The sequence below is a fragment of the Pleurodeles waltl genome, chromosome 2_1 (genome assembly GCF_031143425.1).
Source record: "Pleurodeles waltl isolate 20211129_DDA chromosome 2_1, aPleWal1.hap1.20221129, whole genome shotgun sequence".
NCBI lineage: Eukaryota > Metazoa > Chordata > Amphibia > Caudata > Salamandridae > Pleurodeles > Pleurodeles waltl.
In genome coordinates this window covers 406,958,959-406,972,233 of record NC_090438.1, presented here as the reverse complement: position 1 = coordinate 406,972,233, position 13,275 = coordinate 406,958,959, and positions in this window count along the sequence as shown.

Here is a 13,275-nt window from a genome sequence, read left to right as displayed (position 1 = left end):
CACAGATGTTGCCGCCACCACAAGGGAGCTCCCATCACAGGACGAGTCAGTGTCACTGGGCTCAGCTCCTGTCCCCGACGTGGAGCTCCCCTCGCCCTCCATCCCACTGGTGAAGTCCGAGTCCTTGGTGTGGCACTCCATGGCCATGTGGGGAGCAGCCCCCTCGTGCTCCGGTGCCACTGCTCCTCCGCCTGATGATGCTAATGCACACAAGAACAGGGAGACCACAAAAAGGGGGGTACGGCAGAAGAAAGACATGTTGAGTGCATGCATTACCGCTACCGTTGGCGGACACGACAGACACAGAAGCCCCCTGCACTACGCCACGCTCTTGGGCTCCACTGTTCAATTCCTGGGAAATGGCCTACTAGGCTATGGACGACATCTGCACACATGGATGACACAGGGGCATGACTAGGTGTAGTTGTCACTCTACAGAGGTGCGGTGGGGTGCCACATGGCCTGCCTTACGGAGGGACCTTGCCTACGGAATTTGCCCTGGCCTAGGGAAACCCACAGCCCACCTCCCCCACCCAGACCCCTCCACTGCGTGCAAAATCAGCAGAATGAGAGTGTACTCACCCCCTTGTGGCTGCTGTGATGCCCTCAATTGCCCATCCAACTCCGGGTATGCCACCGCCAGGATCCTGAATATCAGGGGGGTCATGGTGTGACTGGCACCCCTCCCACTTTGGGAGGCCATCCCCAGCTGAGCCTCCGCCATCTTCTTGGTGAATGTCCTCCCATCTTTTACGGCAGTGGGTGCTCCGTCTGTGGTAGACCCCCAGGGTCTGGACGTCCTTGGCGATGGCACACCAAATATCTTTTTTCTGGTGGGCGCTGACCTACATGATTTGTACAGGAGGAAGAGAAACTTATTACCAACTGCATCGTAAACGTAATTGGCCCCCATCCCTACCCTTGCCATGTGGCACATGCACTCACCGTCGTTTCATGCATGCCGCACTCTCCCCCTTTCCTTCTTACATCCACCCCCTCCACAAAGGCATAGCCCATACAGCATGCTCCCAGTGTACTTACCTGTTTGTCTGGAGGACTGTAGAGTAGCGTGTACTGGGGGAGGACCCCATCCACAAGTTTCTCCAACTCCTGTGAAGGCAGGGGCCCTTTCCCCAGACACTCGAGCCATTGTCTCTTCCAGACCGAGGTCACAGCAGCACTTGCAGTGTAGGTCTTCTCCTGTAGAAGATCAGGTATAGAGTGATTGAACAGATAGAAAATGGCGGTCATGTCCATGGCGGTGCGTACCGTCACCACCTGCGTACATCGTCATTGGCTCATGGGACCCATAGGGTCCAATGTTAACCAATGCAGCATTGTGCCGCGGTCTTCGACCGCCTACCGCGACGGTGTACAACGCCAGCGCAGTTACCTCACATCCCATTGTCCAACTTTAGAGGTCAGGCAGCCGCCATTTCAGGGGCCCACATGGCTTCAACTGCGTCCCACATACCTAGGCCTAGACTCAACACACATACAGGCTAATTTTTAGATTATGATTGGTGTTCTGTGTAAGCTGTGGGTACGTACCTCTGAGTTGTTTGACTCTGTGCTCGCTGTTGTCCTTCATAGGCACCGTCCGCTGGGACATGTGAGGAGATGGCGGCATCCTCCGGTGTACCGACCGTTGGTGGACCTGTCGACAATGGAGGAAAGACATGTGATAATCACATACAGGCTTGACCGTGCCACAATCCAGGAACTGTGTACCCAGTTGGAGCCAGACCTGATGTAAGCTATCCGCCATCCCACAGGAATCCCCCACTAGTGCAAGTGCTGTCAGTACTCCATTTCCTTGCAAGTGGGTCATTTCAAACAACAGTGGCCATAGCATCAGGGATGTCCCAGCCTATGTTTTCCAATGTGTTGTCCAGAGTGTTGTCTGCTGTGCTGAAACATATGCAGAGCTACATCGTTTTCCCTCAGGTGGAGGATTTGCCTACGTTGAAAGGTGATTTCTATGCCCTGGGACATATCCCCAACATCAGAGGTGCCATTGATGGGACACATGTGGCTTTGTACCCCCCACAGGAGCGAACAGGTGTACAGAAACCGGAAGAGTTATAATTCGATGAATGTACCGAAGGTATGTTTGGCCGACCAGTGCATCTCCCATGTGAATGCCAGGTTCCCTGGCTCAGTGCATGACGCCTACATCCTGCGGAATAGCAGCATCCCTTATGTGATGGGTCAAATCCAGAGGCACCGTGTGTGGCTATTAGGTGAGCACCAGGAAGCTAGTCAGTGGGAATGGTTGTCTGGGTCTGGGGATATCCCTCCAGGTTAGTGTGTGTCTAACAGTTGTCCCTTGCCATTTGCAGGTGACTCTGGTTACCCCAACCTGTCATGGCTACTGACCCCAGTGAGGAATCTCAGGACAAGGGCAGAGGAACACTACAATGAGGCCCATGGGCAAACTAGGAGGGTGATCGAGTGAACCTTCAGCCTCCTGAAGGCCAGGTTCCGGTGCCTCCATTTGACAGGTGGATCCCTATTCTACTCACCAAAGAGGGTGTGCCAGATCATCGTGGCCTGCTGTATGCTTCACAACGTGGCTATGCGACGACAGGTGCCTTTTCTGCAGGAGGATGTTCCAGATGGCGGTGTTGTTGCAGCTGTGTAGCCTGTGGACAGTGAAGACGAGGAAGCAGAGGAAGAAGACATGGACAACAGGGACTCAGTGATCCAGCAATATTTCCAGTGAGACACAGGTAAGAATAGAAACCTCCCTACTACATGTACTTAAACACTACTACCTCTCTACTGTCTGTCGTTTTCACCCAGTGTATGGTCACTGAGTTGTCACTTTCCCTTACGATTTCACAGATGTGGGTCCCACAGTGTGACATCTGCTTTTATTCCTCATGGACTAGAGCTGTGTGACATGGGTATGTTGACATTACAAGTGAAAGAGCTTTTTGCCACAGTAATTGCTAATACAGTATTCCGAAATCACAGACTGACTCCAGATTGTTTTGTGCTTCAAGGGTGTTTATTTTAGTGCTCAAAATTTTAGGGGGTAGCAAAATGGTGAGGAGTGATGGCGGAGGAATGTCCATGGCAGAGTCCAGTCTATTAGTCTCACAGGTGCATTGCCCAAATGGACATAGGAAGTGGAGCTGGGGCAGTTTAAGGATAGACAGGTGACAAAGTGGGACAGTAGGATGACAATCAGGGAGGTCTCATTTCTTGGCGGGGGTCTTGGCATCATTCTCTGTCTTGTTCCTGGATCTCAGGGACCGTTTGTGAGGTGGTTCTCCCTCTGCAGGGGGTGGGGTGCTGGTGTGGTGGTCCTGTGGCGGTGCCTCCTGTCCACTAGCGCCGGCGGAGCTGGTGGGCTGTTCATCATCCAGGCTAGTGTCAGGGGCCCCTCGTAGTGCCACAGTGTCCCTCCTGGTGTTGAGTTCTTCCTTCAGCACCCCTATGATGGTGCCCAGGGTGGAATTGATGGTTCTGAGTTCCTCCCCGAAGCCCATATACTGTTCCTCCTGCAGGTGCTGGGTCTCCTGAAACTTGGCCAGTACCGTTGCCATTGTCTCCTGGGAGTTGTGGTAGGCTCCCATGATGGAGGAGAGGGCCTCGTGGAGTGTGCGTTCCCTGGGCCTGTCCGCCCCCTGTCGCACAGCAGCCCTCCCAGTTCCCCTGTGTTCCTGGGCCTCCGTCCCCTGGACTGTGTGCCCACTACCACTGCCCCCAGGTCCCTGTTGTTGTTGGGGTGGTGGGTTAGCCTGGGTTCCCTGTAGTGGTGGACACACTGCTGATTGACGTGTCCTGGGAATGGAGGTATGGGCCCGCTGGGTGGGTGCTGTGCTGGTGTTTCCAGATGGGGGAAGCTCTGTGGTGGCCTGTGACTGGGTGTGGGAAACCGACTGTCCCGAGGTCCCCGATGGGCCGGGCTGGTCATCTAGATCCAGTTGGACAGAGGTGCTGTCATCACTGTTGGCCTCTTCTGTTGGTGGTGTGGACATGTCTGGACCCTCCTGTCCGGTGACATTGGGTAGGGGTCCTGCAGGGGTATAAAAGGATGTTTATTACATCTGTGTGTGGCATGGTGTGCAATGGGTGGGTGACCGTGTACCCCAGTGCTTGCATTCCTGTGCGGGACCTTGTGTGATGATGGTTTAGGGGGGGTGTATGGGTATGTGCAGTGGCCATGCTTTAGTGATGTGTGTCCATGCATTGTTGTTGCATGCAGGGCTTGGTGTTGGGATGGGTGGGTTGTGATGTTGGGACATTTGTGAGGAGTTAGAGTGATGGTGGTGAGGGTGAGGGTGGGGGTATGTGCTGGCATGTAGGTAGGGTGGGGGATGTAATAGTTAAGATTTGACTTACCAGAGTCCATTCCTCCACCTACTCCTGCGAGGCCCTCAGGATGCAGAATCGCCAAGACCTGCTCCTCCCATGTTGTTAGTTGTGGGGGTCCGCCGCCAGTCCGCTGAACCGCCAGGTGGTGTCTTGAGACCACGGAACGCACCTTCCCCCGTAGGTCATTCCACCTCTTCCTGATGTCCTCCCGATTTCTTGGGTACTGTCCATCTGCGTTGACCCTGTCCACCATTTTTTGCCATAGCTCCATCTTCCTTGCAATTGAGGTGTGCTACACCTGTGATCCGAATAGCTGTGGCTCTACCAGGACGATTTCCTCCACCATGACCCTGAGCTCCTCCTCCGAGAACCTGGGGTATCTTTGCCGTGCCATGGGGTGGTGTGGGTGATGTGTGGGGTGGTGTGTGGGGTGATAAGTGTGCTGATATGTATTGGTGTGTAGTGTGAGGTGCGTGGAAGTTATGTGGGTGATGGTGTTGTGTGCCTGTGGATGCTATAATTGTTGATAGTGGTGTCTCTCTCTGCCCTTCGTTCGTGAATTTTGGTCGTAGGGGTTTGTGGGTGATGTGGGTGTGTGTTATATATTGGATTGGGTGTGTGGGAGTGGTGGGTGTATGTGTATCAGGTGTGTGTATTTCGAATTGTCCAATGTGGCTGTGTTTTGTAAATGTGTGTGTATTTTGAGCACGGCGGTGTGTACCGCCAATGGAATACCGCGGTTGAAAGACCGCTGCCTGGATTCGTGTGTCGTGATAGTGTGGGCGTATTTCTTTTGGCGTGACGGTGGAGGTTTTTGTTTTTTTGGTGTGGCGGACTTGTGTGGGTGTCTGAATTTTGGTGGATTACGTGCTGTCGGTCATAATAGCTGTGGCGGATTTCCGTGGCTGCGGCGGTGTGTTGGCGGTCTTCTGCACGGCGGTAAGCGGCTTTTACCACCAATGTTGTAATGACCGCCTTAGTTTCATACTTGGCGAACTTTAACCGGCTGATAGCAGAGACATCCTGGCCTGAAGAAAAACAAGCAGCCCTGTTCTACCAAGGACTCAAAGACGAGTTAAAAGACATTCTTGCCCAGATCGATCCTCAACCTACAGATTGTCAAGATCTAATAAACCTTGTTTTGAGAATTTACCATTGTCTTGCAAAACGTCAGGGAAAATGCAAAAAGACTGAGAAATATTCCTGACGTGTTCATGAATGTAGAGAATCAAGAGTTCAGAAAGAGAATAATCATGAACCAATGGAAATTGGAACTATCAGGCGGCCTTTGACAAAAGAAAAAAAAGGTCTACGTAGAAAGAACGGACAATGTCTTTATTGTGGGTGCAAGGACCACTTCGCCAAAGAGTGTCCGATCAAACCAAAAAGCAAACAAGGTCCCATCAAGAAAATTGCAGCAAATGTACAAATCAAGCAGAAAAACTAGATCACCCAAGATGTAAAGAAGGGTTTCTCTTGGGTGTCACTATGGACCCTTCACAGTCAAGGCATCTCAAGTTAGACATTGAAGTACAAGTAAAGAAAAAGAACTATCTCAAGAAAGCCTTAGTATATTCTGGGGCTACTGGTAACTTTGTTGATGCACAATTGGTTCAAACATGGGGATCCCATGCATCAAGAAGAAAACACCAGAAACAGTACAAACCGTAGATGGTAAACTCTTATCTGGAGGCCCAGTGACTTTTCAAACCGTCCCCTTGTCGGTGACCTGTAATGGGGGGAATCAGGATACTACGCATGAAGAAAAAATCATCTTTGATGTCATCCATGCTCCATAGTATGGCATTATCCTTGGACTACCATGGTTGACTTATCATAACTGTGAAATAAACTGGTCAGAACGGAAAGTCGTGTTCTCCTCAATCTTGTGTAATGAAAAATGTCTTCAGACATCTGGAGTCACAAATCCTTGCAAATCGCACATATCCATAGCTGCTGAAAAAGATGTAACTCTGCCCTGGCAGTACTCATCCTATGTAGATGTATTTGATGAAATAGAAGCAGAGACCTTGCCACCTCACAGGCCTTATGACTGTCAAATTGATCTAACTCCTGGTGCTATACTCCCTAGTTGTCATGTGTACGCTCTGTCAAAACACGAGAATCAACACCTGAGAAAATACTTAGATTAATTTCTAGCTAATGGCTTCATTTGCCTTTCCAAGTCTCCTGTAGCTTCTCCTCTTTTTTTTTTGTCCCGAAGGCTAATGGAGATTTTTGAACTTGTATAGACTATAGATGATTGAACAAAATCACAGTCAAGAACATATACCCATTACCTCTGATTCCTGTCTTGTTGGATCAAGTAAACAAAAAGCAAATATCTACACTAAGTTAGACCTAAGAGGTGCTTACCATTTGGTCAGAATGAGAGAGGGCGATGAATGGAAAACTGCCTTTAAAACCCAATATGGTCTGTTTGAATACATAGTCATGCCCTTTGGACTTTGTAACGCTCCAGCAGCATTTCAATTCTTTCTGAATGACGTCCTTAGAGAGTATCTAGATCTATTTGCAATAGTCTATATCGATAATATTTTAATCTATTCTGACAACGAAGTCGAACATGTACAACATGTCAAGAAGATTCTCGCAGCCCTTAGAAAACATCATCTGTATTGCAAATTAACCAAATGTGAATTTCATGTTACCACTGTTGAGTTTTTAAGGGTCATCCTTACGCCTCAAGGTATGGTCATGGCAGAAAGAAAAGTACAAGCAGTAGCTGATTGGCCCACTCCAAAGACTGTTTGAGACGTGCAGTGTTTCCTAGGTTTTGCAAACTTCTATAGCAGGTTCATAAATAATTCCTCTCAGATAGTGGCGCCAATCACTAAGTTGTTAAGAAAGAAAGAACCATTTGTATGGTCTCCAGAAGCTGACAGAGCTTTTTCAATCTTGAAGGAAGCGTTCTCCACTGTCCCAGTCTTGACTCACCCCGACGTTGAGCGTCCATTCATAGTGGAAGCAGATGCTTCAGATGTGGCAATTGGTGCAGTATTATCGCAACGTAGTAAAGATACTGGTCAACTACATCCTGTGGCTTTCATGTCTCGAAAACTGAACGAAGCTGAACGAAATTACGTCATTGCTGAGAAAGAGCTTCTGGCAATCCGTGATGCCTTCAAAGAATGGAGACACCATTTGCTAGGCGCCAAGTATACTATCACAGTATACACAGATCATTGTAATATCCAGTTCTTGAGTTCAGCTAGACTTTTGACTCAGCAGCAATTACGGTGGATGTTGTTTTTTGCCGAGTTTGATTTTGTGGCAACCTTCCGTCCAGGTAAAGATAATCGCAAAGCGGATGCTTTGTCCCGACAAGAATCTACCATGTTACCCGCAATCCAGCCTCTCAGAGCTATCATTGCTCCAGACAAGGTCCTCTGCATCATCAAAACCAAATATTTTTTTTTTTTAAGAAATCCGTAATTCCTTCACCATTGAAAAATGGAAGACATGGGCTCAAGCAGATCCCAAAAGATCAATCAAACAAGGCCTACCTTTTCACGATGCACGTTTATTTATTCCAACTACCAAGTTGCGCAAGTTAGTGTTTCATTGGTTGCATGTTACACCTATGGCAGGCCATCCACGTATTGCTAAAACTCTTGAATTAATCCAACGCTGCTTCTAGTGGCCTACTTTGACAAAAGACGTCAAGCAAATGGTAGCTAACTGTGAAGTTTGTGCTTGCATCAAGACATTCAAAACCGAAAGGATTGTTAAATCCTCTCCCAACTCCACTTCGACCTTGGGAGTGCATCTCATTAGACTTGATGACAGGTGAACCAGTTGTTCAACATCACTCAGTAATCCTTGTGGTGGTAGATAGTCTCACTAAATATGCACATTTTATTGCTTGCAAGAAATTACCCACCTCCAGTGAACTGGCAACAATCCTTTTAAACCAAGTGGTCCATTATCACGGATCACCAAAAATGATTCTCTCCGATCGAGGATCACAATTTGCCTCCAACCTCTGGAAAACGTGGTGCAAAACGCTTTGGGCCATATTTATACTTTTTGATGCAAAACTGCGCTAACGCAGTTTTGCGCCAAAAAAATTAGCGCCGGCTAACGCCATTCTGAAAGCGCCATGAGGGCGCCGTATTTATTCAATGATGTTAGCCGGCGTTAGCCGCCGGCGCTGTCTGGTGTGCGTTAAAAAAAACGACGTACACCAGGCAGCGCCGGCGTAGAGGGAAAATGGCGTATGGGCGTCCACAAATGGTGCAAGTCAGGCTGAGGCAAAAAAAATCGCCTCAACCCGATTTGCGCCATTTTTTTACGACGCCCAACCCCCACTGAAATGACTCTTGCCTTAGCAAAGACAGGAGTCATGCCCCCTTGCCCAATGGCCATGCCCAGGGGACTTCTGTCCCCTGGGCATGGTCATTGGGCATAGTGGCATGTAGGGGGGCACAAATCAGGCCCCCCTATGCCACAAAAAAAATTAAAACAAAAAATACTTACCTGAACTTACCTTAATGTCCCTGGGGTGGGTGCCTCCATCCTTGGGTGTCCTCCTGGGGTGGGCAAGGGTGGCAGGGGGTGTCCCTGGGGGCAGGGGAGGGCACCTCTGGGCTCATTCTGAGCCCACAGGTCCCTTAACGCCTGCCCTGACCCAGGCGCTAAAATCCGGCGCTAATGCAGGTTTTTTAGACCCGCCCACTCCCAGGCGTCATTTTTGCCCGGGAGTATAAATACGACGCATATGCATCGGAGTCATTTTTTAAGACGGGAATGCCTACCTTGCATATCATTAACGCAAGGAAGGTGTTCACGCAAAAAAATGACGCTAACTCCATGAACTTTGGCGCTAGACGCGTCTAATGCCAAAGTATAAATATGGAGTTAGTTTTGCGTCGAATTTGCGTAAAAAAAACCGACGCAAACGGAGTATAAATATGCCCCTTTATGTCACATCTACACTGTCTACCAGTCATCATCCTCATAGTATGGCCAAACTGAGAGACTAAATCAGACATTGAAACAATATCTGCGTGCTTACGCTGAGAAAGCACTTCATTCTTGGACTTCAATGCTTTGGTTAGCTGAACTAGCATACAATAACTCATATCATACTTCCACTGTTGTCACACCCTTTTTTAGTCTATTTGTCTACAACCCAGATACCTTGCCAATCACGATTCCTCAAGAAAGTTCTCTTACACAATCTGTGTCAAAGACAATTCAACAACTCCATCGAACCCAGAAACAAATCCAACGACATCTAGATAAAGCTAAACAAACGTATAAAAAGCACTATGACAAGAAACATTGTGAAGGACCCCAATATAAGCCAGGAGATAGAGTGTGGCTTTCCACACGCTATATTGTTTTTAAGAAAAAACATATGTTTAATCCCAAATTCATAGGTCCTTACACTGTCCTTCAGCCAATCAATCTAGTGACCTATAAATTGCAGTTACCAAGATCACTATGTATCCATCCAGTGTTTCATACTTCTCTCCTGAAAAGAGCTGTCCAAAAAGTCCGCTCCCAACCAGCTCCAGTTCTAGTGCAAGGAGAATTGGAATACGAAGTAAAACAGGTGCTGGATTAAAAATGTAGAGGTCGTATCTCTGATATCTAATATCATGGAAAGGTTACGGTCCAGAGAGCAACTCATGGGTCTCCACATCTGATGTTCATGCTCCATGCCTAGTGAGGCGTTTTCATCACCTAAATCTGACAAACCAGGCCCTAGAGCGCATTTGGGAGGGGGGAGTACTGTCAAATCAGGACAGTGCGCGCTCTACGGGTAATGTAATTGCAAAAACCCAGTTCTTATGAAGGGTCATAATTCATGCATTGTGTTTCTATGCAGTATGTTAACCTTTTGCACTGCAGAACTTTTACCTTGAAAAGCCATTAATGCTGTCTGTAATGTATTGTTCATTTGCAAGGCTTTGCTGCAGGCTTACAGGGTGTGGTTAGGGAGTGGTCCCTTGGCCACCTTGGCATTCAGGTCAGCAGTGTGCGCGATCATTTCATGGCATTTGCGTTGTGATGTTCGAATCGGCAACAGTGTGCGCGATTCATTCCTGGCATTGAACTATTGGCATTCAGGTCGGCAGTGTGCGCAATCATTTCATGGCATTTGCATTGTGATGTTCGAATCGGCAACAGTGTGCGCGATTCATTCCTGGCATTAAACTTTTGCCATTCAGGTCGGCAGTGTGCGCGATCATTTCATGGAATTTGGATTGTGATGTTCGAATCGGCAACAGTGTGTGTGATTCGTTACTGGCATTAAACTCTTGGCATTTAGATCGGCAGGTTGTGCAATCATTTTCTGGCATTTGCATTGTGATGTTCAGATCTGCAACAGTGTGCGTGATTCATTCCAGACATTAAAACTCTTGCCATTCAGATTGGCAGTGTGCACGATCATTTCATGACATTTGCATCTTGATGTTCGAATTGGCAACAGTGTGCGCGATTCATTCCTGACATTGAAACCCTGGCATTCAGATCAGCAGGTTGCGCGATCATTTCATGGCTTTTGAATATTGACACTTGAATCGGCAACAGTGGGCGCGATTCATTCCTAGCATTTAACTCCTGAAGTACAGATTGGCAGATCGGCAAAGTGCGCAATGATTTCTTGATCTTGAAATCTTTGATGTACAGTTTGGTTATTAATGTGCATAATAATTCCTGAACAATTGAAACTTAAGACTCTTAGACAGAGAGTGACGTTGTAGTGTTATTCATGATTCTAGTACAGTTCTTTCATGAAGGAAAAACCATGTGTTCTTTGATCTTTGTTATAATGCAGTGACTATTCTAAGAACCAAATGGAGAGTGTTTAATATTCAAAGTGTGAGATGTTAACTCTGGAATGCTCATATGATAGTTTGCCTAATCCTTCTTGATTTCCAGGTACCCAGATTAATGAGGCCTAGTTATAGTGAAACTCTAGGCCATTCAAGTTCTCAGTATAATGTTATTTGAAAACAAAGCTTATTGAAAGTCATTGTGTTTAATCTTGCAATTGTGTTGTTTAACTCTTGCTTCCACAGGTCTCCTTCCCGATTCATTCCTGGCATTAACCTCTTGGCATTCAGGTCGGCAGTGTGCGTGATCATTTCATGTGATTTATATCGTGATGTTTGAATCGGCAACAGTGAGTGCGATTCGTTACTGGCATTAAACTCTTGGCATTTAGATCGGCAGGTTGTGCAATCATTTCCTGGCATTTGCATCGTGATGTTCGAATCAGCAACAGTGTGCGCAATTCATTCCAAACATTAAAACTCTTGCCATTCAGGTCGGCAGTGTGCGCGATCATTTCATGACATTTGCATCTTGATGTTCGAATCGGCAGCAGTGTGCGCGATTCATTCCTGACATTGAAACCCTGGCATTCAAATCGTCAGGTTGCGCGATCATTTCAAGGCTTTTGAATATTGACGCTTGAATCTACAACAGTGTGCGCGATTCATTCCTGGCATTTAACTCTTGAAGTACAGATCGGCAGAGTGCGCGATCATTTCAAGATCTTGAAATCTTTGATGTACAGTTTGATTATTATTGCGCATAATAATTCCTGACAGTTTGCCTAATCGTTCTTTATTTGCAGGTACCCAGATTTATGAGGCCTAGTTATAGTGAAACTCTAGGCCATTCGAGTTCTCAGTATAATGTTCTTTGAAAACAAAGCTTATCGAAAGTCATTGTGTTTAATCTTGCAATTGTGTTATTTAACTCTTGCTTCCACAGGTCTCCCTCCCCGCTGTTCCCAACTCAATACCCATTCCCCCACTTGGCCATTCTTTAACTCCGTGATATATTATCTAGTGGAGTTTAGAGCTGCCAAGAGGTGGACATGTTGGGAACATGCGCTAGCCCAGAGGATCTTGTCTCCCTGACACAAGGTGACTATTAATAAAACATGCTTGTCTTGTAAGTTTCCATCAGCACACATGGTATATGCCAAACAAAACTATTTATGGTTTATTTACATGAAGCTGCATAGGTGACTTTGATGGAAGTTGATGTTTGATTTAATGACGGCATAAGCCTTTTTTTGCTACTCCATGTTTTATTCCTAAAACTTTCTTTACTTATCCTGGATATCCATGTGGGTTGGCTGCCAAAACACCCTGGAAGTCACATAGCACACACATGGCACAGCGTAGATCAAGGCAGCCTATTGATTTGCCTTTATTTACCTGATAGCTATGAGACCAGGAAAAGCCACACAGAATGCTTCGGCATGCCGTCATGGATATGTTTGAGATGCATGTGCCACCTGAAGTCCATGTTGGTATGTGCATACCATTAGGTACCAGAGAATCATGTTGAGCAACCACTATATCATGTCATGGTACACACACATCTGCTGTATAAACTTGGGTCTGTAATGATATGTGTTGCATGGGCACAGTGCCATTATTTAATAGTTTTTGACTCATATCTTTCACATCATTTTTGTGTTCACAAGGCCACCTGGGGAAGCCAAAAATGAGTCAGATTTTTTCTGAGGAGGGATCCGTTTGCTATTGGCAGGCATCACTATATGGAAATGTTGATGGGTAACTTGTACTTGAGAGTGGGTATGCATTCACACAAGTTGGTAAGCTGTGCATTCATTGTTGCATTCTACAACTCTGAACTAGAATGCATCAGGGCATGATACCTTGGCTGGATTCAGCTTGCATGTAGTGCTTGCTTCTGTGTAAAGGTTTCATGATCAGACACCTAGGCCCTCATTATGTCTTCTGCGGTCTTTTCTCAACACCGGCTAAGGTCATAATGACGGCCCTTGTGTTGTGTTTTAACATTCACACATGATATGTGGTTAGAGGAGTTCACCTATTGTTTCTATCTGAGTGCAACACAGGATCATGGTATGAGACATCCGTACTTGGTCAATTTGTATGATCGCCTTGTGAGGCTAACATGGCAGCACAG